The 24,944-nt window shown below is 48.9% G+C and overlaps 1 long non-coding RNA gene across 1 annotated transcript; it reads left to right on the top strand.

Annotated features, from left to right (window-relative positions):
• Positions 1–550: 550 nt before the first annotated feature.
• LOC117520364 lies at positions 551–7,258 on the top strand. The gene is made up of 3 exons (XR_004563626.1): positions 551–904; positions 2,123–2,128; positions 7,152–7,258. It is a non-coding gene; the product is annotated as an uncharacterized LOC117520364 (long non-coding RNA).
• Positions 7,259–24,944: the final 17,686 nt, after the last annotated feature.

Here is a 24,944-nt window from a genome sequence, read left to right on the forward strand (position 1 = left end):
CAATAATGCCTAGCAGAAACAACCTTAAGGTAATTATTCTATGACCTATTTAAGTGAAACAGCGCACCCTGCTGTCCTCAAGTGCACACTGACAAAGTGGACTGACTACTACAGTACATCATTATATGTCTATAGTTTAAAATTAAGCATTGTTGTTTTGCAAATCATTTCCTCCATTAAAAAAAGACAACTGGTGTTCAATATTCCCCTGGTGCAGCTAATGTCAAAATAACTGCAAAGGCAGAGGTAAAGATATAACACATTTATTGTCAAATATAAAATTTGAATTTGATGAAAATGAGAACATCTCAAAATGTAGGCCTAATGACAACATAGCCTACTTATATAAAATTTATATAAAACAGGTGTCCTATATTCCCCATGGTAGAGAATTGCAAGGGCAGGGGTAATGATACAAAACATGACCTGTCAAACATAATATTAAAACTGAGAACATAAATATAAAACAAATAAAAACACATATAGAAAAGTATTAAAACTTGTGCTGCTGTCTTGTTCGAAACAGCTCTTTTTATTCTACTCTCTTCCTATTCTGTTCTGTTTTGTTTTTTTCTTCTCAATAGTTCTGCTCTTTAGTTGTGCTCTGCTGTTATATTCTACATTGTTCTGTTCTATTCTGCTCTGTTTATGTCCTGCTGCTCTCTTCTGCTCTATTCTAATGCTATTCTGCTCTGCTATATTGGCCTAATATTCTTCTCTATTCTATTCTGTTCTCTTCTGCACTGCTCATGTCCTGCTCTTCCATTCTACTCTACTCTTCTGCTCTATTCACATTCTGCTGTTCTATTCTACTTGGTTCTCTTCTGCTCTGTTCTCCTAAAGAGTTAAACAAGGCGCAAATGCCTGGGTTTGCAGTTGAAAATTGTGATGATCTCATCATAATGTAGCAGGATGACTGGCGACGGAGTGGCCAAGAGACAGTTTTCCCAACTAAAAACATTTCTTTTATTTTTCTTCTTCCAAAAATGCAGATATTTACAGTGCATCCCAAGATGTATATCAAAAACAAATGGGCAAGAGTGCCAGACTATATCTATCAAAGACTCTGGGCCACTACTTACATACACATTCACTGAAACACAACCTTCCCCTCCGATGTTCTCCCCACAACTGAGGCTCTGAGCCCTTTTCAGAGTAACAGCCCCTCCAACAGGTAAATTCCATTCACAAAATAAATCAATCAACTAAATAACAATAACATAAGCACAAAATAACAACCCAAAGAAATACACACAAAATATATAAACACCCAACACCATTTCCTTTAACCAAAACCCCCTCTAAGCATAATAAAATGGAATATGAACATAACCAAATAAAACACCCCTGTCTAAAATAGTTCACTCCGCCCAACCCCGGTATTTACACTGAATGGACCATTCACTCAGTTTGCCCTAAACAAGGAAGCGCCTGCATACCAGCAACCCTGGTGAGTAAGCTTAAACTGTTACAGAAATGTTTTACCAGTGTTTTAAAGATCACTAAAACAGATGAACTTTGGTAATGAGTAACGGTATAAAATACACGTTTTGAAACGCGGTGAAAACAAACACTTTGCAACATAAGAGATGCCGGTAGGCCTTTCCCCGCACTCTTAGTCACAATACTAGGTAAAAGTTATGGCAATGATGATTACTGACAATAAATAATGAACCAGGAAAATGAGAACAATACATACAGCTGGATGACCCGTGAAACACAGTCAGCGTCCATGCAGCATAGTTGTTAACTACCAACTAATTGCTGCCCACACGCTATTGACTGCGTAAGCGTCACAGCTCAGTCTGTGACATTTCCCCCCGCTTCTAAGGATGCCCCCACGACACCCTAGAAAGGAAATCTGCAGTAGTATTCAACCTCCCAGACCTGTACCGCACTTCAAAATCAAATGGATGTACAGCCAGGAACCACCTAGTGATCCTGGAGTTAATATCCTTCATGCGCCCTAACCAAGACAATGCCCTATGGTCAGTCTCTAAAATAAATTTCCTCCCCAACAAATAGTATTTAAAAGAGTCCAACGCCCACTTAATAGCAAGGCATTCTTTCTCAACCGTGGAGTAGTTACACTCCCGCGGCAACAGTTTGCGGCTGATGTAAGCCACAGGTCGCCAATGTCCATCTTCCTCCTGCAGCAACACCGCACCAAGGCCCCGCTCTGAGGCATCAGTTTGAACAGTGAAAGTCTTGCTGAAGTCCGGGATGAGCAGCACCGGCTCCCTACACAAGGAGTCCTTCAAACCCTGAAATGCCGCCTCACACTCTTCAGTCCATACCACCTTGTTAGGCTGACTAGTACGTGTGAGCTCAGTCAGTGGAACCGCTCTCTCTGAAAAGTTGGGTATAAAACGTCTATACCACCCAACCAAGCCCAAGAAAGAGCGCACTTGTTTCTTGGTGGTGGGGCGCTCAACAGCCTTGATGGCCTCAACTTTCCCAACTTGAGGCCAAATGACACCCCGGCCCAACATGTAGCCAAGATACACCGTCTCCTCCCTGGCCAGCATGCACTTTCCAGGATGGATGGTCAGGCCCGCCTCCTTCACCAAGGAGAGGACCAGTTGCAGGTGTTGCAAATGCTCCTCCCACGTGGAGCTGTATATACAAATATCATCCAGGTAGGCGGCGGCAAAGCCCTCAGTCCCCCTGAGGAGCCTGTCCATCAACCTCTGGAACGTCGCAGGCGCTCCGTGCAACCCAAAAGGGAGCACCGTGAATTGGTAATGGCCAAAAGGTGTCCTAAAGGCAGTCAGCTTCCTGCTGTCCTCAGCCAACGGCACTTGCCAATACCCCTTGCACAGGTCAATGGTGGTCAAGTACTTGGCTTTGCCAAGACGCTCGACCAAATCATCAACCCTTGGCATGGGGTAAGGGTCAAACTCAGACTGGGTGTTGACCTTCCTACAGTCCAAGCAGAACCTCAGAGTGCCGTCCTTCTTGGGAACAAAGATGATGGGACTGCTCCACTCACTGGCGGAAGGCTCGATCACCCCCAGCTCCAGCATCATGTCCAACTCATCCTTCAACACGGGCAACAGGCTCTCGGGAACCTGGTAGCATGGCTGTCTCACCGGCCGCTGGTCTTTCAGGGTTATGCGGTGCACCACCATCTCCGTCCGTTCCTGCCTCTCCACGAAGAGACCCTCGGGTAAGATGGCGGTCAACTCCTGCTGACGGTCATTGGGCAAATGGCTCAAGTCCAATGTAGAGCCTTCACCCCAGCACGGTAAGTACTGCTCACTGTGCTTCTCCTCTTCCACAATGGCACGAATGAACAGAGCAGACACCTCCGGCTGTTGCTCTTGACGCTCAGTCCACTTCTTCAGCATGTTCACATGGTAGACTTGGTGCTTCTTACGATGATCTGGCATGTGAATCTCGTACGTCACCGGTCCCATCCTCCTGGTAACAGTATATGGCCCCTGCCACTTTGCCAGCAGCTTGTTCTCGGAGCTAGGCAGCAGCAACAGGACCTTGTCACCAGCCTGAAAACAGCGTGCTCTGGCCGAACGATCGTACCATGCCTTTTGTCTCTCTTGCGCCTTCTGCAGATTCTCCCGTACCAGAGCAGATGCAGCAGCAAGTTTCTCCCTCATCTTCAGCACATACGAGATGATGTTCGTACCAGCGGACATCTCACCCTCCCAAGTCTCTTTCAGCACATCAAGGGGACCTCGAACCTGGTGTGCATACAGGAGCTCAAAGGGGGAAAATCCTGTTGACGCCTGGGGGACTTCTCTATAAGCAAAGAGCAAGTATGGTAGCCACTGGTCCCAGTCCTTGCCAGAATCTTCCACAAACTTCCGAAGCATGTTGAGAAGGGTCTGGTTGAACCGTTCAACAAGTCCGTCGGTCTGTGGATGGTAAGGAGCGGTTCTGATACGCTTAATGCCCAGGATATCATAAACCTGCCTGAGGGTTTTACTCATAAAGTTGGGGCCCTGATCGGTAAGCACTTCACGGGGTATCCCTACTCTAGAGAAGAGCTGCAGCATAGCTGTCGCAACTCGCTTAGCTGTAACATCTCTCAGGGGAAAGGCTTCGGGGTATCTTGTGGCATAATCACATATCACCAGGATGAATCTATTCCCTGACTTGCTCTTTTCAAGAGGGCCTACCACATCAACAGCTATCCTCTCAAACGGCGTGTCAATAACAGGTAAGGGGATCAATGGAGCACGGGCAAGGTTTTTACCTCCTGACAACTGACACTGAGGACAAGACTTGCAAAATTCTTTAACATCAGCGAACAACCCTGGCCAATAAAAATGTTTGCTTACTCTCTGTAATGTTTTCCAAAAGGCCAGGTGTCCAGCCCAAGGTATAGTGTGACCCAATTCCAGTACCTGCCTACGGTACTTCTTTGGGATCAACAATTGCAGTCCATCCTCACTCTGCCTATACAGTAGCTCATTTTGCACAGTATAGCCCTCCTTACCTAACATAGGGACATAACCTATGCCTTCCTCTGCTCTCTTAAAACTCTGTGTCAGTGTAGGGTCTGCCCGCTGCTCCTCTGCCAGATTACCAGTAAAATCCCCATCTATCAATTCAGGGGGGGTCAATATTCTCTGTCCGCACGTCTTTCTGACTCAGTGTCTTCAACAGTCTGTCTACGCCTATCACACCTCTGTTGCTTAGTCAGTGTGGACTCAACAGGAACCTCTTCGCCATAATATGGCAACTCTGTCAACCCTACTTGCTGCTCCCGAGCCTGTGCTCTTGTTACAACACCACACAAAGCAGTTCTATTCACCAACTCAAGTAACACTGGAAGATCCTGGCCTAACAACACAGGATATGGCAACTTAGACACCAGTCCTACCCTTAACAAGTATGTCTGTCCCTGCACTCTGACATACACATCGGCTGTATCATGCTCACTTTTATCTCCATGTACACAAGAGATGGTCAGCTTTACATTACCATTGCGGAACTCTAGGGGGATTAGGTCAGCTTGCACAAGTGTCTGTGAACATCCAGTATCCACCAATGCTTTAACAAATTTACCATTTAACTCAATGGTGATAACAGGATCTCTACTCTCCAAAATATTTAAAGGAGTGGTGGGGTGGGGAACATAGCATAAATGGCTGTACTTTGACTTCCTCAGGGGGCAAGCAGGGCTCTTATGACCTTCCTGGCCACAATTATAACAGGAAATGCTCTGGGGTCTAAACCGGTCTGTGGGGGGTGGTAGCGGGGCTCTACCAAGGCCATGACTATTAGCCGTACCGGAACCAACTCCCCTCCCAAACCCAACAGACTTACCCCAATGCTCTGCTCCAGCACTCCAGCATAGCGGTAGCCTCGGGAACCTCTGTGCGCAGCCACATAGCTCTCCACCAGTACTGCGGCTTCTGCTGCAGTCTTCGGGTTACGCTCCCTAACCCAGGTCCTCACATCCCAATATAACACACGTAGATACTGCTCCAGTACCAGCATCTCCATCAGGTTCTCTTTACTACTCTTCTCATATCCGGTCCACTTACAGAACAGGTCCTTCAGTCGGACATACAGCTCCTGCGGCGTCTCAGTCGAACTGATGTCCAGGGCTCTGAACTGCTGCCGATACGTCTCAGCATTGATTTCATATTTCTTCAACACTGCCTCCTTCAAACAATCGTAGTCGGTTGTGTCATTTGGGTCCATGGCAACGAAAGCACTACGGGCCTTCCCAGTCAACAACGGGATGAGATGCACGGCCCAGGTTGCTCTGCTCCAGCCACAAACTATGGCTAGCCTTTCAAAAGTAGTCAAGTAGTGCTCAATATTATCAGCTTCTTCCAGCTTGGCCATTTTTGGTAGACGCCCCTCGGTGATCACAGTGGTCACTAGTGGTGGTTCAGGCGTTAAAGTGTCCAGGGATGGTGGCGGGGTTGTGGATTGGCCTGACTTCAAGTCCAGCTGCAGCTGCGTCACCTGATGCATCAGAACCTTGACCTCCTGGGCTTGCTTGGATGCATCTCTCTCCATTCGCTCATCTCTGGCACGCTGCACTTCCATAAACGACTGGAACATCATGGCAAGTCGATCGATGGCTATGTCTATTGTGGCCGGCTGTGGAGTAGACACTCCCGTCTCAGTGGCGCCCCCTATTGCTCCATCTTCCTTGCCTTCAGTAGCCTTCTTCCTGGTAGCCATCTTGTCAGCTGTTTTAATTGGTCTTCTCTCCGTCTCACTCCGCTATCCCACTTCTGACACCACATGTAGCAGGATGACCGGCGACGGAGTGGCCAAGAGACAGTTTTCCCAACTAAAAACGTTTCTTTTATTTTTCTTCTTCCAAAAATGCAGATATTTACAGTGCATCCCAAGATGTACATCAAAAACAATGAGCAAGAGTGCCAGACTATATCTATCAAAGACTCTGGGCCACTACTTACATACACATTCACTGAAACACAACCTTCCCCTCCGATGTTCTCCCCACAACTGAGGCTCTGAGCCCTTTTCAGAGTAACAGCCCCTCCCACAGGTAAATTCCATTCACAAAATAAATCAATCAACTAAATAACAATAACATAAGCACAAAATAACAACCCAAAGAAATACACACAAAATATATAAACACCCAACACCATTTCCTTTAACCAAAACCCCCTCTAAGCATAATAAAATGGAATATGAACATAACCAAATAAAACACCCCTGTCTAAAATAGTTAACTCCGCCCAACCCCGGTATTTACACTGAATGGACCATTCACTCAGTTTGCCCTAAACAAGGAAGCGCCTGCATACCAGCAACCCTGGTGAGTAAGCTTAAACTGTTACAGAAATGTTTTACCAGTGTTTTAAAGATCACTAAAACAGATAAACTTTGGTAATGAGTAACGGTATAAAATACATGTTTTGAAACGCGGTGAAAACAAACACTTTGCAACATAAGAGATGCCGGTAGGCCTTTCCCCGCACTCTTAGTCACAATACTAGGTAAAAGTTATGGCAATGATGATTACTGACAATAAATAATGAACCAGGAAAATGAGAACAATACATACAGCTGGATGACCCGTGAAACACAGTCAGCGTCCATGCAGCATAGTTGTTAACTACCAACTAATTGCTGCCCACACGCTATTGCCTGCGTAAGCGTCACAGCTCAGTCTGTGACAATAATCCAAAGAGTCACTAATTTCCCTTTCAAATGACAAGAGGGACAAGTGGTAGAGACGGTCAGTGTTCATCTTTGATCTAAGGTAATTTTTGATGCGGCCCACAGTTGAGAAAAGTCTTTCTACACTACACAAGGTTATAGGAAGGGTTAGGATGACTTGAAGGACTCTGTTCAGGTTTGGGAATATGTCTGCTGGACAGATGTCCAGTACCTCCATCAGTGAAGGAAAGTTTTCTTTTAAGGCTTTCCTTTTCAGTTGCTCGTAGAATACCGCCAACTCTGCATCCCTGACTGAAATGTTGTAGTGATTACATACAGAGTGCAGAGATTCCTTCTTGCCAAAGGTTTGTGACTGTGGTAGGAAAGCTGCTGCAGCTTTCATGATGCCGTACTGGTCCTCCTGAAACCGGGTATCAAGCTCGGTCAGCTGCCTGTCAGAAAAAGAAAGAATAGTCTATCAAATGCAGGCTACAGTAGGCTATGCATGCCATAGGCCACAGCAAAAGAAAAAGTAATGATGATGAATACAGGACGCCTGTTATGTTTCGGACGCGGTCGGAGCACCGACCCAGCGTTTGAAGGAGCCAGCATAAAATAAGCAGAGCACGGTTCAAAGGATAACAGAATTTAATAAACATAACAGTGTAGTAGTGCTAAACAACTAAAACGTCCGCGGTCTGGTGAGGTGAAAACACGGCGCGCTCTCAACAGCGCAAACAGTCCGGAGCCACAGCAGTTCGGACCCAGGGACCCCGCCGACACCCCCCAGGTGGCCGCGACAAACCGAGTCTGTGAAGAAAGAAAACATGAGGTGAGTCCAACTCCACGCAGAGAGACACAACTCAAAGGTGCACGCAATCAGCAAACACTTCCTGGCTTAAATCTATACATCAGCTTCTTACCCTGCAGGCACGGAACAACTCAGTTCAAATCTCCACTGTAGCAGAAGCTGATTAGACAATTAGCATAACGTGACAGCTCACTAACACAAGGTGTGAGGGACACCAAATCCACTGTCATTACTTCATAAAAGTCATCAAAACCTAATTACCTCAGGAAGTGTGCTGAAGAGCGTGAGACCTCACCCAATCCTCCTTCACAGACTGTGGTGTCAAACCTGGAGCGGTCTCTGCATCCGTGATGGTGAGATTGTTCTCCTGACGTCGATCTCACACGTCTGCTCACAAGGTCGAGTCTCTGGCAATCACACACTGTGCATTCAACGTTTAAATGCAGCAATCTCTGATTATGACAAAATACACCACAGCTGTGAGTCCTGATGACCTGCACGTGATAACAAGCCTCAGGTGTTCAGGGTGAGGTCCTGATGCTCAGCCACTCAGTCCTGAATGCATACCACCTGGTGGGAGAAACAGAAAACAAAAACCAAACCAGCCAAACACCCCAGCCCACAACAGTACCCCACCCTCACGGGAAGCCTCCCGGCGACCACACGGACCTGGGCCAGGAAAAACAAAGCCCCCCTCCAGGGACCATGGCTGGAATGTTGGCTGGGAACAAAAAACACCTCCTGCAGCTTCAGCTCCTTGTGCTGACGATCCAGCTGGGAAAGGCCCGTCTCCAGGAGCTGTGCGTTACTGTGCTCTGATGACAGCTCCATCATCAGCTGCTCCACCTGCAACGTTAATCTCTTCATGCAGTCATTGATCATCTCAATGTTGAGCCTCTCCAGCTCTTCCCTCAGCTGGATAACGCACACTCCCAGCCGCCTCTTCTCTATCAACAGGGAACTCCGTGCCGAGACCATCACTCTCATCCTGGAGCCCATCATTTCCCATCCTGAGCCTGTCTGCAGCAGACTGCTCCGCAGCTGACACTCCAGTGCAGAGACATCCCTTGTTGACTTGAATGGTCTTGCCCTCTGTTTCGTTTAGCAAACCTGTTAGAGTCTCCACCTTTGCGTTCATTCCTGTCGACTCTTGCTTTAGTTCACTTTGCATAATGTTGGCCAGGAGTTCTTGAACCTGTGCACTCAGCCTTCTTCCGACTGTGTGTTAAAGTCTGCTTAGTCATAAAACAAAAAAAGACAAACACAAACAACCATACCAACCCCCCCTCCCCAGAGGACCGTCCCATCAAACCCCGGGAAGAGGAGAAAAGAAAAACACAACCCAAACTTAAGCTTGCAAACAAAAAAAAAACCGCTAACACCCCCCCCCCCCCCGGACGACATGTAGGGACCAACAACCCCCAGAGGACATCCCGCCAGCTCCAGGAGTAATAACCACAGCCGGGGACTCCCAGTGCCTCCCAGAGGACCGTTCCATCAAACCCCAGGAGACGCCCCCCCCCTCATGACTAACAGACCCAGCCCCGGCCATCTATGGCTAGATGGCCCCACAGTCCTTTCCCCCCCAGAGGACACCACAGTCACACCCTGAGGGCGGAAACTGGGGGAAAAACAAAAACAAAAAAAAACATACAAACAAAACAACAACCCCAACCCCACCCCCTCAGCGCAGTGGAAACTGGAAGTACGTCCAGTGTCACCAACCACGATTATACCCCAAAAGTCAACCGGGAGGAGTGGAACAGCGGTAATGGCATACGGCACAAGACGGCGCCACCCCTCCGACTTTCAAACCAGCCATCAGCTGCGGGTATATTCCACTGCCCCAAACCTCAGCTACGCCGATGGCGTACGGCTCAAAGGCGCGCTGAAGCCGAAGGTGGAACAGGGTAGTAACAAAAAAAAACCCTAAACCCCCCCCCACCCGGGTGCAGAGGTTACCTGGGAAACGCCCAGCATAACCGAACTGCACCACCCCAGCAACGCCAATGGCAAACGGCACAGAGGCGCGCCAAGGCTGGAGGTTGCAAAGGGAAGTAAAAAAAAATACCCCAAACCCCCCCCTCCCGGGTGCAGAGGTGACCTGGGAAATGCCCAGCATAACCGAACTGCACCACCCCAGCAACACCGACAACGTACGGCTCAAACGGCTGGGGCCGGAGGAGAAGACAGGGAATAAAAAAAAATACCCCAAACCCCCCCCCCCCCCTCCCGGGTGCAGAGGTTACCTGGGAAACGCCCAGCATAACCAAACTGCACCACTCCAGCAACACCGACAACGTACGGCTCACACGGCTTGAGCCAGAGGAGAAGAGAGGGAACAACAAAAACAAAAAAAAAAGAAAAAACAACCCAATTACCCCCCCATCACCCCCCAGAGGACCGTCCCATCAAACCCTGGGAGGTGAAACCAAAAGAAATAAAAAAGAAAGCCTAACAGACTAACATAAAGTCACCTGGGTCAAACTATGCTCCAGACAGTGTTGTGTGGGCCGCCAGAAGAGGAGGTACTGCTGGCCCACCACCAGAGGGCGCCCTGCCTGAAGTGCGGGCTTCAGGCACAAGAGGGCGCTGCCGCCACGGACACAGCCGGGAGTGACAGCTGTTACTCATTTCTTCCTGACAGCTGTCACTCATTATTCATCATTTCACTCCATAAAACCCAGACGTCATCTCCACCTCATCGCCGAGATATCATACTTCATTGGAGGTAATATCATCAGCCATTTGTGTTTATCTTAAGCTGTATATTGTGAGTGTTTGCAGGAGTACCGGTCCCTCTTCCTGTGGAGGCTGAGTGAGTGCAGGACGGCACTCTTTTCCTCTGAGGGATTACTGTAAATACACCAGCATTCTGAGTGAGAGGTGGAGGTGGCATTCCCACCGTTGTTGTTACTGGGTGTACACACACCCACCCTTGACTGTCTTTGTTCTCACCAGCAGTACCAGATCCGACAGTCGGGGACGGTGATCACCTGGGAATTCGGGACTTGGCGGCTCCAGTATTCACCGGGTTCTGTGGCAGCGGAACTCGTGTGGTTCCGGCTCTTCTCAGGACAGACGTCTTCTATCCTCGAGCCTGCCCACACGTCACCTTTGTGGATTGACTGTAATTATATTCTGAGATTGTCTGTATATTCGTTGTGCACATTCACAACATTAAATTGTTACTTTTTGGCTCATCTATTGGCCATTCATTTGCGCCCCCTGTTGTGGGTCCGTGTCACTACACTTTCACAACAGGATATCTCGGCCAGCGTCATGGACTCCGAGGGGCGTCACCCGGCTGTTGAACGACCAATGGGAGAGCAGGGAGTGCAGGCGTCTGCAGGAGGCGTGATTGGTGAGCTACAGCACATTCTCACCGCCTTTACGGCTCCATTGGATCAAATGACCGAGCAAAACATCCTCCTGAACCGCAGGGTGGAGGCTCTCTCCGCGCAGATGGCGGCGAGCGCTCAGGGCGCTGCTGCAGCTCCTCCTCCTGCCGACCCTGTGCAGGATATGAACGTTCCAGTGGTGGTTCAACAACCCCTCCCACCATCCCCTGAAGCATACATAAGCCCTCCTGAGCCGTACGGAGGTTGTGTGGAGATGTGCGCGGACTTTCTCATGCAGTGTTCGCTCGTCTTCGCACAACGTCCTGTCATGTACGCGTCAGATGCTAGTAAAATAGCTTATGTGATTGCTCTGCTTCGGGGTAAGTACTGCGGCTTCTGCTGCAGTCTTCGGGTTACGCTCCCTAACCCAGGTCCTCACATCCCAATATAACACACGTAGATACTGCTCCAGTACCAGCATCTCCATCAGGTTCTCTTTACTACTCTTCTCATATCCGGTCCACTTACAGAACAGGTCCTTCAGTCGGACATACAGCTCCTGCGGCGTCTCAGTCGAACTGATGTCCAGGGCTCTGAACTGCTGCCGATACGTCTCAGCATTGATTTCATATTTCTTCAACACTGCCTCCTTCAAACAATCGTAGTCGGTTGTGTCATTTGGGTCCATGGCAACGAAAGCACTACGGGCCTTCCCAGTCAACAACGGGATGAGATGCACGGCCCAGGTTGCTCTGCTCCAGCCACAAACTATGGCTAGCCTTTCAAAAGTAGTCAAGTAGTGCTCAATATTATCAGCTTCTTCCAGCTTGGCCATTTTTGGTAGACGCCCCTCGGTGATCACAGTGGTCACTAGTGGTGGTTCAGGCGTTAAAGTGTCCAGGGATGGTGGCGGGGTTGTGGATTGGCCTGACTTCAAGTCCAGCTGCAGCTGCGTCACCTGATGCATCAGAACCTTGACCTCCTGGGCTTGCTTGGATGCATCTCTCTCCATTCGCTCATCTCTGGCACGCTGCACTTCCATAAACGACTGGAACATCATGGCAAGTCGATCGATGGCTATGTCTATTGTGGCCGGCTGTGGAGTAGACACTCCCGTCTCAGTGGCGCCCCCTATTGCTCCATCTTCCTTGCCTTCAGTAGCCTTCTTCCTGGTAGCCATCTTGTCAGCTGTTTTAATTGGTCTTCTCTCCGTCTCACTCCGCTATCCCACTTCTGACACCACATGTAGCAGGATGACCGGCGACGGAGTGGCCAAGAGACAGTTTTCCCAACTAAAAACGTTTCTTTTATTTTTCTTCTTCCAAAAATGCAGATATTTACAGTGCATCCCAAGATGTACATCAAAAACAAATGAGCAAGAGTGCCAGACTATATCTATCAAAGACTCTGGGCCACTACTTACATACACATTCACTGAAACACAACCTTCCCCTCCGATGTTCTCCCCACAACTGAGGCTCTGAGCCCTTTTCAGAGTAACAGCCCCTCCCACAGGTAAATTCCATTCACAAAATAAATCAATCAACTAAATAACAATAACATAAGCACAAAATAACAACCCAAAGAAATACACACAAAATATATAAACACCCAACACCATTTCCTTTAACCAAAACCCCCTCTAAGCATAATAAAATGGAATATGAACATAACCAAATAAAACACCCCTGTCTAAAATAGTTAACTCCGCCCAACCCCGGTATTTACACTGAATGGACCATTCACTCAGTTTGCCCTAAACAAGGAAGCGCCTGCATACCAGCAACCCTGGTGAGTAAGCTTAAACTGTTACAGAAATGTTTTACCAGTGTTTTAAAGATCACTAAAACAGATAAACTTTGGTAATGAGTAACGGTATAAAATACATGTTTTGAAACGCGGTGAAAACAAACACTTTGCAACATAAGAGATGCCGGTAGGCCTTTCCCCGCACTCTTAGTCACAATACTAGGTAAAAGTTATGGCAATGATGATTACTGACAATAAATAATGAACCAGGAAAATGAGAACAATACATACAGCTGGATGACCCGTGAAACACAGTCAGCGTCCATGCAGCATAGTTGTTAACTACCAACTAATTGCTGCCCACACGCTATTGCCTGCGTAAGCGTCACAGCTCAGTCTGTGACAATAATCCAAAGAGTCACTAATTTCCCTTTCAAATGACAAGAGGGACAAGTGGTAGAGACGGTCAGTGTTCATCTTTGATCTAAGGTAATTTTTGATGCGGCCCACAGTTGAGAAAAGTCTTTCTACACTACACAAGGTTATAGGAAGGGTTAGGATGACTTGAAGGACTCTGTTCAGGTTTGGGAATATGTCTGCTGGACAGATGTCCAGTACCTCCATCAGTGAAGGAAAGTTTTCTTTTAAGGCTTTCCTTTTCAGTTGCTCGTAGAATACCGCCAACTCTGCATCCCTGACTGAAATGTTGTAGTGATTACATACAGAGTGCAGAGATTCCTTCTTGCCAAAGGTTTGTGACTGTGGTAGGAAAGCTGCTGCAGCTTTCATGATGCCGTACTGGTCCTCCTGAAACCGGGTATCAAGCTCGGTCAGCTGCCTGTCAGAAAAAGAAAGAATAGTCTATCAAATGCAGGCTACAGTAGGCTATGCATGCCATAGGCCACAGCAAAAGAAAAAGTAATGATGATGAATACAGGACGCCTGTTATGTTTCGGACGCGGTCGGAGCACCGACCCAGCGTTTGAAGGAGCCAGCATAAAATAAGCAGAGCACGGTTCAAAGGATAACAGAATTTAATAAACATAACAGTGTAGTAGTGCTAAACAACTAAAACGTCCGCGGTCTGGTGAGGTGAAAACACGGCGCGCTCTCAACAGCGCAAACAGTCCGGAGCCACAGCAGTTCGGACCCAGGGACCCCGCCGACACCCCCCAGGTGGCCGCGACAAACCGAGTCTGTGAAGAAAGAAAACATGAGGTGAGTCCAACTCCACGCAGAGAGACACAACTCAAAGGTGCACGCAATCAGCAAACACTTCCTGGCTTAAATCTATACATCAGCTTCTTACCCTGCAGGCACGGAACAACTCAGTTCAAATCTCCACTGTAGCAGAAGCTGATTAGACAATTAGCATAACGTGACAGCTCACTAACACAAGGTGTGAGGGACACCAAATCCACTGTCATTACTTCATAAAAGTCATCAAAACCTAATTACCTCAGGAAGTGTGCTGAAGAGCGTGAGACCTCACCCAATCCTCCTTCACAGACTGTGGTGTCAAACCTGGAGCGGTCTCTGCATCCGTGATGGTGAGATTGTTCTCCTGACGTCGATCTCACACGTCTGCTCACAAGGTCGAGTCTCTGGCAATCACACACTGTGCATTCAACGTTTAAATGCAGCAATCTCTGATTATGACAAAATACACCACAGCTGTGAGTCCTGATGACCTGCACGTGATAACAAGCCTCAGGTGTTCAGGGTGAGGTCCTGATGCTCAGCCACTCAGTCCTGAATGCATACCACCTGGTGGGAGAAACAGAAAACAAAAACCAAACCAGCCAAACACCCCAGCCCACAACAGTACCCCACCCTCACGGGAAGCCTCCCGGCGACCACACGGACCTGGGCCAGGAAAAACAAAGCCCCCCTCCAGGGACCATGGCTGGAATGTTGGCTGGGAACAAAAAACACCTCCTGCAGCTTCAGCTCCTTGTGCTGACGATCCAGCTGGGAAAGGCCCGTCTCCAGGAGCTGTGCGTTACTGTGCTCTGATGACAGCTCCATCATCAGCTGCTCCACCTGCAACGTTAATCTCTTCATGCAGTCATTGATCATCTCAATGTTGAGCCTCTCCAGCTCTTCCCTCAGCTGGATAACGCACACTCCCAGCCGCCTCTTCTCTATCAACAGGGAACTCCGTGCCGAGACCATCACTCTCATCCTGGAGCCCATCATTTCCCATCCTGAGCCTGTCTGCAGCAGACTGCTCCGCAGCTGACACTCCAGTGCAGAGACATCCCTTGTTGACTTGAATGGTCTTGCCCTCTGTTTCGTTTAGCAAACCTGTTAGAGTCTCCACCTTTGCGTTCATTCCTGTCGACTCTTGCTTTAGTTCACTTTGCATAATGTTGGCCAGGAGTTCTTGAACCTGTGCACTCAGCCTTCTTCCGACTGTGTGTTAAAGTCTGCTTAGTCATAAAACAAAAAAAAGACAAACACAAACAACCATACCAACCCCCCCTCCCCAGAGGACCGTCCCATCAAACCCCGGGAAGAGGAGAAAAGAAAAACACAACCCAAACTTAAGCTTGCAAACAAAAAAAAACCGCTAACACCCCCCCCCCCCCCCCCCCCGGACGACATGTAGGGACCAACAACCCCCAGAGGACATCCCGCCAGCTCCAGGAGTAATAACCACAGCCGGGGACTCCCAGTGCCTCCCAGAGGACCGTTCCATCAAACCCCAGGAGACGCCCCCCCCCCTCATGACTAACAGACCCAGCCCCGGCCATCTATGGCTAGATGGCCCCACAGTCCTTTCCCCCCCAGAGGACACCACAGTCACACCCTGAGGGCGGAAACTGGGGGAAAAACAAAAACAAAAAAAAACATACAAACAAAACAACAACCCCAACCCCACCCCCTCAGCGCAGTGGAAACTGGAAGTACGTCCAGTGTCACCAACCACGATTATACCCCAAAAGTCAACCGGGAGGAGTGGAACAGCGGTAATGGCATACGGCACAAGACGGCGCCACCCCTCCGACTTTCAAACCAGCCATCAGCTGCGGGTATATTCCACTGCCCCAAACCTCAGCTACGCCGATGGCGTACGGCTCAAAGGCGCGCTGAAGCCGAAGGTGGAACAGGGTAGTAACAAAAAAAAACCCTAAACCCCCCCCACCCGGGTGCAGAGGTTACCTGGGAAACGCCCAGCATAACCGAACTGCACCACCCCAGCAACGCCAATGGCAAACGGCACAGAGGCGCGCCAAGGCTGGAGGTTGCAAAGGGAAGTAAAAAAAAATACCCCAAACCCCCCCCTCCCGGGTGCAGAGGTGACCTGGGAAATGCCCAGCATAACCGAACTGCACCACCCCAGCAACACCGACAACGTACGGCTCAAACGGCTGGGGCCGGAGGAGAAGACAGGGAATAAAAAAAAATACCCCAAACCCCCCCCCCCCTCCCGGGTGCAGAGGTTACCTGGGAAACGCCCAGCATAACCAAACTGCACCACTCCAGCAACACCGACAACGTACGGCTCACACGACTTGAGCCAGAGGAGAAGAGAGGGAACAACAAAAACAAAAAAAAAAGAAAAAACAACCCAATTACCCCCCCATCACCCCCCAGAGGACCGTCCCATCAAACCCTGGGAGGTGAAACCAAAAGAAATAAAAAAGAAAGCCTAACAGACTAACATAAAGTCACCTGGGTCAAACTATGCTCCAGACAGTGTTGTGTGGGCCGCCAGAAGAGGAGGTACTGCTGGCCCACCACCAGAGGGCGCCCTGCCTGAAGTGCGGGCTTCAGGCACAAGAGGGCGCTGCCGCCACGGACACAGCCGGGAGTGACAGCTGTTACTCATTTCTTCCTGACAGCTGTCACTCATTATTCATCATTTCACTCCATAAAACCCAGACGTCATCTCCACCTCATCGCCGAGATATCATACTTCATTGGAGGTAATATCATCAGCCATTTGTGTTTATCTTAAGCTGTATATTGTGAGTGTTTGCAGGAGTACCGGTCCCTCTTCCTGTGGAGGCTGAGTGAGTGCAGGACGGCACTCTTTTCCTCTGAGGGATTACTGTAAATACACCAGCATTCTGAGTGAGAGGTGGAGGTGGCATTCCCACCGTTGTTGTTACTGGGTGTACACACACCCACCCTTGACTGTCTTTGTTCTCACCAGCAGTACCAGATCCGACAGTCGGGGACGGTGATCACCTGGGAATTCGGGACTTGGCGGCTCCAGTATTCACCGGGTTCTGTGGCAGCGGAACTCGTGTGGTTCCGGCTCTTCTCAGGACAGACGTCTTCTATCCTCGAGCCTGCCCACACGTCACCTTTGTGGATTGACTGTAATTATATTCTGAGATTGTCTGTATATTCGTTGTGCACATTCACAACATTAAATTGTTACTTTTTGGCTCATCTATTGGCCATTCATTTGCGCCCCCTGTTGTGGGTCCGTGTCACTACACTTTCACAACAGGATATCTCGGCCAGCGTCATGGACTCCGAGGGGCGTCACCCGGCTGTTGAACGACCAATGGGAGAGCAGGGAGTGCAGGCGTCTGCAGGAGGCGTGATTGGTGAGCTACAGCACATTCTCACCGCCTTTACGGCTCCATTGGATCAAATGACCGAGCAAAACATCCTCCTGAACCGCAGGGTGGAGGCTCTCTCCGCGCAGATGGCGGCGAGCGCTCAGGGCGCTGCTGCAGCTCCTCCTCCTGCCGACCCTGTGCAGGATATGAACGTTCCAGTGGTGGTTCAACAACCCCTCCCACCATCCCCTGAAGCATACATAAGCCCTCCTGAGCCGTACGGAGGTTGTGTGGAGATGTGCGCGGACTTTCTCATGCAGTGTTCGCTCGTCTTCGCACAACGTCCTGTCATGTACGCGTCAGATGCTAGTAAAATAGCTTATGTGATTGCTCTGCTTCGGGGTAAGGCACGCGCCTGGGCTACGGCGCTCTGGGAACAGAACTCACGGTTGTTATCAGCATACACTGGGTTTGTGGGGGAGTTCAGAACAGTGTTTGATCACCCTAACAGAGGAGAGACCGCTTCAACAATGCTGCTGTCAATGCGACAGGGGCGCCGGTGTGCAGCCGAATTTGCAGTCGACTTCCGCATCGCGGCTGCGAGGTCCAGCTGGAATGATGTTGCGCTCCGCGCCGCCTTCATAAACGGACTGTCGTTAGTCCTGAAGGAGCATTTGGTTGCTAAGGAGGAACCGCGGGATTTAGATGGGCTTATCGATCTCGTTATACGGTTAGACAATCGGTTGGAGGAACGCCGTCGGGAGCGAGGCGAAGGACGTGACCGGATACGCGCCGCCCCTCTCCCTTCCGGGTTCAAAAAGGGGCCGCCCTCCCCACGCTCCACAGCCGCAGCGCTCTGTGGGGCAACAGCTCCCCCTGCTGACGTTGTTAGGGAAACGCACAGGGCCAAAATGAGCAGGCTGATCCGCGGGGAGTGTTTTCTCTGCAGCTCAAAAGAGCACACACAGAGAAACTGCCCCAAACGGCCACAACAACAACCGCCCTCTGAGACTGGGCTAAGGGGGGGTCAAAACATTCACATGAAACACACACAGATTGCCACACGACTCCCAGTTACAATCCTGAGCGGGGATTTAACCCTTCAAGACCCAGCACTGGTGGACACGGGGTCAGAAGGGAATTTGCTAGACAGCAGATGGGCAAGGGAGGTAGGGCTCCCTCTGGTGGTGCTTCCTTCGCCATTGCAGGTTCGGGCATTAGATGGCACCCTCCTCCCTTTACTCACACACAAGACACAACCAGTAACTCTGGTGGTGTCTGGAAACCATCGGGAGGAGATTGAGTTTTTTGTAACTCCTTCTACCTCCCGCGTGATTTTGGGCTTCCCATGGATGTTGAAGCACAATCCCCGGATTGATTGGCCGTCTGGGGTGGTGGTTCAGTGGAGCGAAACCTGCCATCGGGTGTGTTTAGGATCCTCGGTTCCTCCCGGTTTACAGGCTAAGGAGGAGGTCAAAGTCCCTCCCAATCTGACGGCAGTGCCGGTTGAGTACCACGATCTTGCTGACGTCTTCAGCAAGGATCTGGCACTCACCCTTCCCCCGCACCGTCCGTACGATTGTGCCATTGATTTGGTTATAGGCGCTGAGTTCCCGTCCAGCAGGCTGTACAACCTCTCACGACCTGAGCGCGAATCAGTGGAGACCTACATCTGGGACTCATTAGCTGCCAGGCTGATCCGGAACTCCACCTCCCCGATGGGGGCAGGTTTCTTTTTTGTGGGCAAGAAAGACGGCGGTCTCCGTCCATGCATTGATTACAGGGGGCTGAATGAGATTACGGTTCACAATCGATACCCGTTGCCATTGTTGGATTCCGTGTTCACCCCCCTGCATGGAACCAAAATCTTTACTAAGCTGGATCTTAGAAATGCATATCACCTGGTTCGGATCCGGAAGGGAGACGAATGGAAGACGGCATTTAACACCAGAGAGAAAACTGACCAACCTTTAGTCAAAAAGTGATTAATGACCCTGTCAGCCAATCAGAATCGACTACGTCACTAAGCCCCGCCCCCCTTATGATGTCACAGCCAATCAGAATCGATGATGTCACTATGTCCCGCCCCTAAGCCCCGCCCCTAACCCCTCCCCTAATCCCGCCCCTTATGACATCACAGCAATCATAATCGATGATGTCACTATGTCCCACCCCTAAGCCCCGCCCCTAGTCCCGCCTTCGAGCCCCCGCCCCTTATGACGTCACATCCAATCAGTCGATGACGTCAGTATGTCCCGCCCCTAAGCCCCGCCCCAGCTCCTCCCCTAGTTCCGCCCCTGGCTCCTCCCCTAGCCCCACCCCCAAGCTCCTCCCCTAACCCCACCCAAGCACCGCCTCCAAGCCATACCTCCCCTCCCACCCAGGGTCTAATATTTTAATGTCATTTTATTTCATGAATTAAAGAACGATTAAAAATACCTAGATCTTTTTAATGTATTAAAGAATTAACTAATTCTGAAATAATTAAACATAAATCAGTGTCTATTATTTAATGCCCCTTTAATATTTTTAATTCTTAAATTATTACGTTTCCTTTTCTGTTTTTTAATTCGTAAATTAAAGAAGGGAAACAAATAGCCGTCTCTCGGCTGTAAGTCTTTGCAGCAAGACGGTCAAATACCCACGCATAGAGCTGCTCGCGGAAACATGACCCCACGGCTGTAATACCTGTTGCAGACGCTAGCTGTGTGTGTGTGTGTGTGTGTGTATGTGTGTGGCGGGACACCCGCTGAGCGGAAATGCTGCCCCGAGGTGATGAACCCGAACAATCAACAAAGCTCCTTCTCACTCACGCCAGATGCAGTTTATTTTAAGATATTAGCCGATCGATCATGGGGCGCAAGCCGATCGATCATGGGGCGCGGGACACCCGCTGAGCCGAGATGCTGCCCCGAGGTGATGAACCCGGACAATCAACAAAGCTCCTTCTCACTCACGTCCCTGGGAACGAGTCAGCGAGCATTTCCACTATGACCGGTGAAGAGTGAAGATGCCTGGACCCCCAGCTATGGGTATAAAATAGAATAAATTTGCGGAAAAAATCCTGAAAAACCATGTTGTTTAATTAAGTTTTCTTGTCTTCGAGCAGAGTGCGAAAACCGCATCAGCTTTCAGGGTAAGTGATTTAAGTAATCTGTTTTGATAGAAATGAGTGTTTTTAAATGATGCACGCCGTCTGAAACTGTCTTTTTTTTTTTTTTTTTTTTTTTTTTTTTTTTAGACAAAACCACGCAGACGGTCCAGAGCGCGTTCGGACCCGTCCTCGGTAATATATTTGAAATATTACAGAATATCCGCTTGCGAGGGTGATGCTTTGTATTCATTTATTTATGTTAATTCTAGAAATCAAGTCAGAGCCCCCTGAAGAAGTTCGAAGGCTGGAAGCCCCGACTTCACCACGCAGATGTAAGTACAGCGATCGAGATTAAATCACGGTTAAAACTCTGGAATAACCCGATTTTTTTCTGTCACAGCCCATGGAGAAGCGGGTCAGCGGGAGAGACCCGTAAAACGATCCGCGGATGTGCATGGTAAGGAGTCGGAGTTTATGTATTTATTTATTTTAAATATTTAATAACTAACGATTTTCTCTTTTTTCAGCACGCGGTGGAGGGAGACCGTCTATTTTCCACCGACACGCAAGGCTCGAAGATATTCTGAGCTGGGATTAACCTCATCTTGCAACTTTCTTGAAAATGTGTAGTCTGTTTTTATTTTTTTATTTTTTCTCTTATTCCGATGGAACGGGAGAATTCATTTTGAAGAGGTATATTAATTGAATTTCTTGAGGTAGATTCTTCCTGCTACAGATTTTAAAAGATGGAAGGAGAGAATTCACATCGGGAAAATAACTTCGGACGTGTATTGGATTTAAACGCTTCAATAATCGACTCAGCGGGGAGCGCTCCTGGAGCAGATGGCCCATTACCCGAGGCGTTAAATTCGCCGCCTCGAAATAACATCGAGTCCAGAGAGAGACTTTTAAGCCGTGTTCGTTTAACACCGTTAAATGAGGCTCTTAACAATTTGGCGGCTGAACGAGAATCGGAAGAAATTAACCCCTACATCATTTCTGCGATTAACGCTATAAATTCGACGGTCCAGTCTGATACTGAAGAGCCCCCTGACCCCCCGCACACCCCGCCTCCAAACGAGGCCGGTCCCGCGGCGTTGAACCAGGTACGCCTGACTCCGCTAAATAATGCCGTAAACCTCCTCGCGTGTGAAGTTAATCCTCACGTCCAATCCGCGGTGGATGAATTAAATCAAACGCCTAACGACGCTCGCGCTTTTTCACCTTTAAGAAGTCCCTCCCCACGCAATACCCCCGGAGAAGATATTTTAAACAGAGCTCGTTTAACCCCGATAAACGCGGTGATCTCTGTTTTGATGGAAGACGGGGATGATGCACGACCGGGGTCCAGCCGACACTCTCCCATGACGGGTGGTGGGGCTGCTAACGTCATCAGGAGACCTGCTTTTAACAATATCGAAATCAGGCTGCCTCTAAATTTCCAGCGCGCCGACGAAATTCCCGACTACGCGGAATTTTACCGTAACGTCGTAGGGGCTCTTCATAACTCGGTCGAAAAGGCTTTAACACACGCCAGGGCCGGGGACTTTATCCAAATGGAGATTCGTGGGGACTCAGTCTACAACGAGGCGGCTTTGACCAGCTCATATAACGACGCGGGCGATGTGACGGGCTTCCAAAATCTGTTAGAACGATTGATACAATCGAATTCCAACGTTTTATCCGACGAGTCTCTGGAATTAGTGGTCCAAGTCATCCGCAACCAGAACGGCGCAGGGAAGCGCAGAATAGATGACCTCCTCCATCACGAGGTTCTGAGGAAAAAATCCAAATGCCTTAATATCGTGTATAATCCTGACAACAGTTTATGTTTCGCGATAAACCTTGTTCAGTTATTGAATCCTCATCTGACTATGCACGAGGCGGAGCAGCGCGGACTGGTGTTAAAAAATAGCGTCGGATTAACGGAAGCTACGCCGGTATCGTTAGAGCAGGTGGGAAAATTTGAAAACGCTCTGGGTTGTAAAATTGTGGTGTTTTTCAGAGCCGAAGGGGAGAGAAAGCTGACAAAATTCCAGACAGGAATACCGGCGCAGCAGAAAACTCTTTTCGTTTTTCTGTTTAATAATCATTTTTACGGAATCATCGATTTAAAGAGATTTTTGGGAGTGAAATATGTATGTAAGTTTTGCTTTGAGGGGTACAATAACCATGCCTCCCATAATTGTCCGTCATATTGTAAAATTTGTGAATCCACGCAGTGTTACGAGAAAAATAACCCTGTATTCTGCAGCGAATGTAACAAGAAGTGTCGCTCTCCCACCTGTTACAGCTTGCATAAACAGCCGAAGTATCGTCCTTCCGCCGGTAAGTTCGTTAATGTGTGTGATAACAGAAAAAAATGCTCTCGATGTAAACGCGAGTATTACATAGCGTTTTCTAAAAACAGCGCTCCGCACGTGTGTAAGCAGAAGAGGTGTCATATATGCGGCGAGGCTCTCCAGGAGCCGAGCGAGGGTCACCTCTGCTATATGACCCCGCTCAAAGCTGAAGAGACGCATTCAGAGAAATATGTTTTTTATGATTTTGAAACGTATGTCGATAATAACGGGGAACACGTACCGTTTTACGTCAGCGCTGTAACAAAGACGGGTGATTTTTGGAGCGCATGGGGGACAGACTGCGTAGCCCGCTTCTTTAAACATTTTAGAACGAGAAAATTCAAAGAATACGTGTTCATCACTCACAACTCAAAAGGTTTTGACGGCTATTTGCTTCTAAAGTATTTAGTCCAGCAGGGCGTAACCCCCGCTGTGATTATGACCGGGAGTAAACTATTACTCATGACAGACGCCGCCTTTAAACAGAAATATATAGATTCGTTATCTTTCCTTACAATGCGCTTATCTCAGATGCCTAAAGCCCTGGGAATCCGGCTGAAAGACGAAATCGTCCGCAAAGGCTACTTTCCGCACCTGTTCAGTTCCGAAAAAAATCTAAACTATGTCGGCCCGTACCCTGACTCAGCGGCTTACGGGGTCGCAAATATGTCAGAGGGAGAAAGAGAGGTATTTAACGCGTGGTACGTGCGGAAAAAAAAAACGCAATTTTCGATTTTAAAGCCGAGGCCGTTATGTATTGTGATAACGATACAAAAATCCTGGCTGCAGCCTGCTCCAAATTTATGTCTGAATTCATCGCTGAAACACGCGTGGATCCTTTTACCTGCTTTACAATCGCCTCGGCGTGTATGAAAGTCTTCCAAACTAACTTTCTTGCTCCAAAAACGCTGGCGATCCCCTCCGCCGACAATTATAGAACAAAGCATAAAAAATATTCGGACGTGGCCGTGCGGTGGTTAGAATGGGTTGCTGAGACGCAAAACATTATCATCGATCACGCTCTAAACAGGGGCGAGAAAAAAATAGGAGGTTATTATGTTGATGGGTATGCCCAGATTGACGGCCGGATAAAAGTGTGGGAGTTTCTCGGGTGTTTTTACCACGGGTGTGCAAGGTGTTTTACACAGCACGAAATAAACCCTCTCACAAACACCTCATTTGGACAGCTCCACGCAGCGTGTCAGAAAAAAATAGCCTTTCTGCGGGCTATGCCGGGCGTCACCCTCAGCGTAATTTGGGAGCATCAATGGCTTGAAATGAGGCTGAGGGATGAGAGCGTTTGGTGTTTCCTCGCCCGCAGGGGGTTACCGGCGTCCCTTGAACCTCGCGACGCTTTATACGGCGGTCGGACTTGCGCGGCCCGTCTGAGGTACACGGCTAAGCAAGATGAGAGGGTCTATTACGTCGACGTGACCTCGCTGTATCCTTACGTTAACGTAAATTTCACATATCCCACGGGGCATCCGGAAATTATCGAGAGAAATTACCGAGACCCCAGGACTTATTTCGGGCTCATCAAAGCCATCGTGTACCCACCCCGGGGGCTAAAATTCCCCGTCCTCCCACACAGAACTCCTCACGGTAAACTGGTGTTTACTCTGTGTCGCACCTGCGCTGATTAAAATAATCAAGCTGGAGCGTGCACACACAGTCAGCAGCAGAGAGCTCTGTCTGGGACTTGGACGACCCTGGAATTCCACAAAGCTCTGGATACAGGCTATGCTGTAGCTAAGATTTTTGAAGTCTGGCATTTTGAGGAAAAAAGTGATAAAATCTTTGAGGGGTACATAAACACCTTCTTAAAACACAAGCAGGAAGCCTCTGGTTTCCCTCCCGAATTTGATAAAGACCCCGAGAGCAGAGAAAAATATATCACGGACTACTGGCTGAATCAGAAGATTCGTTTAGACCCAGAAAAAATCTGTCACAATCCGGCAAAACGACAGA

The sequence above is a fragment of the Thalassophryne amazonica genome, chromosome 1 (assembly GCF_902500255.1).
Source record: "Thalassophryne amazonica chromosome 1, fThaAma1.1, whole genome shotgun sequence".
Classification (NCBI taxonomy): domain Eukaryota; kingdom Metazoa; phylum Chordata; class Actinopteri; order Batrachoidiformes; family Batrachoididae; genus Thalassophryne; species Thalassophryne amazonica.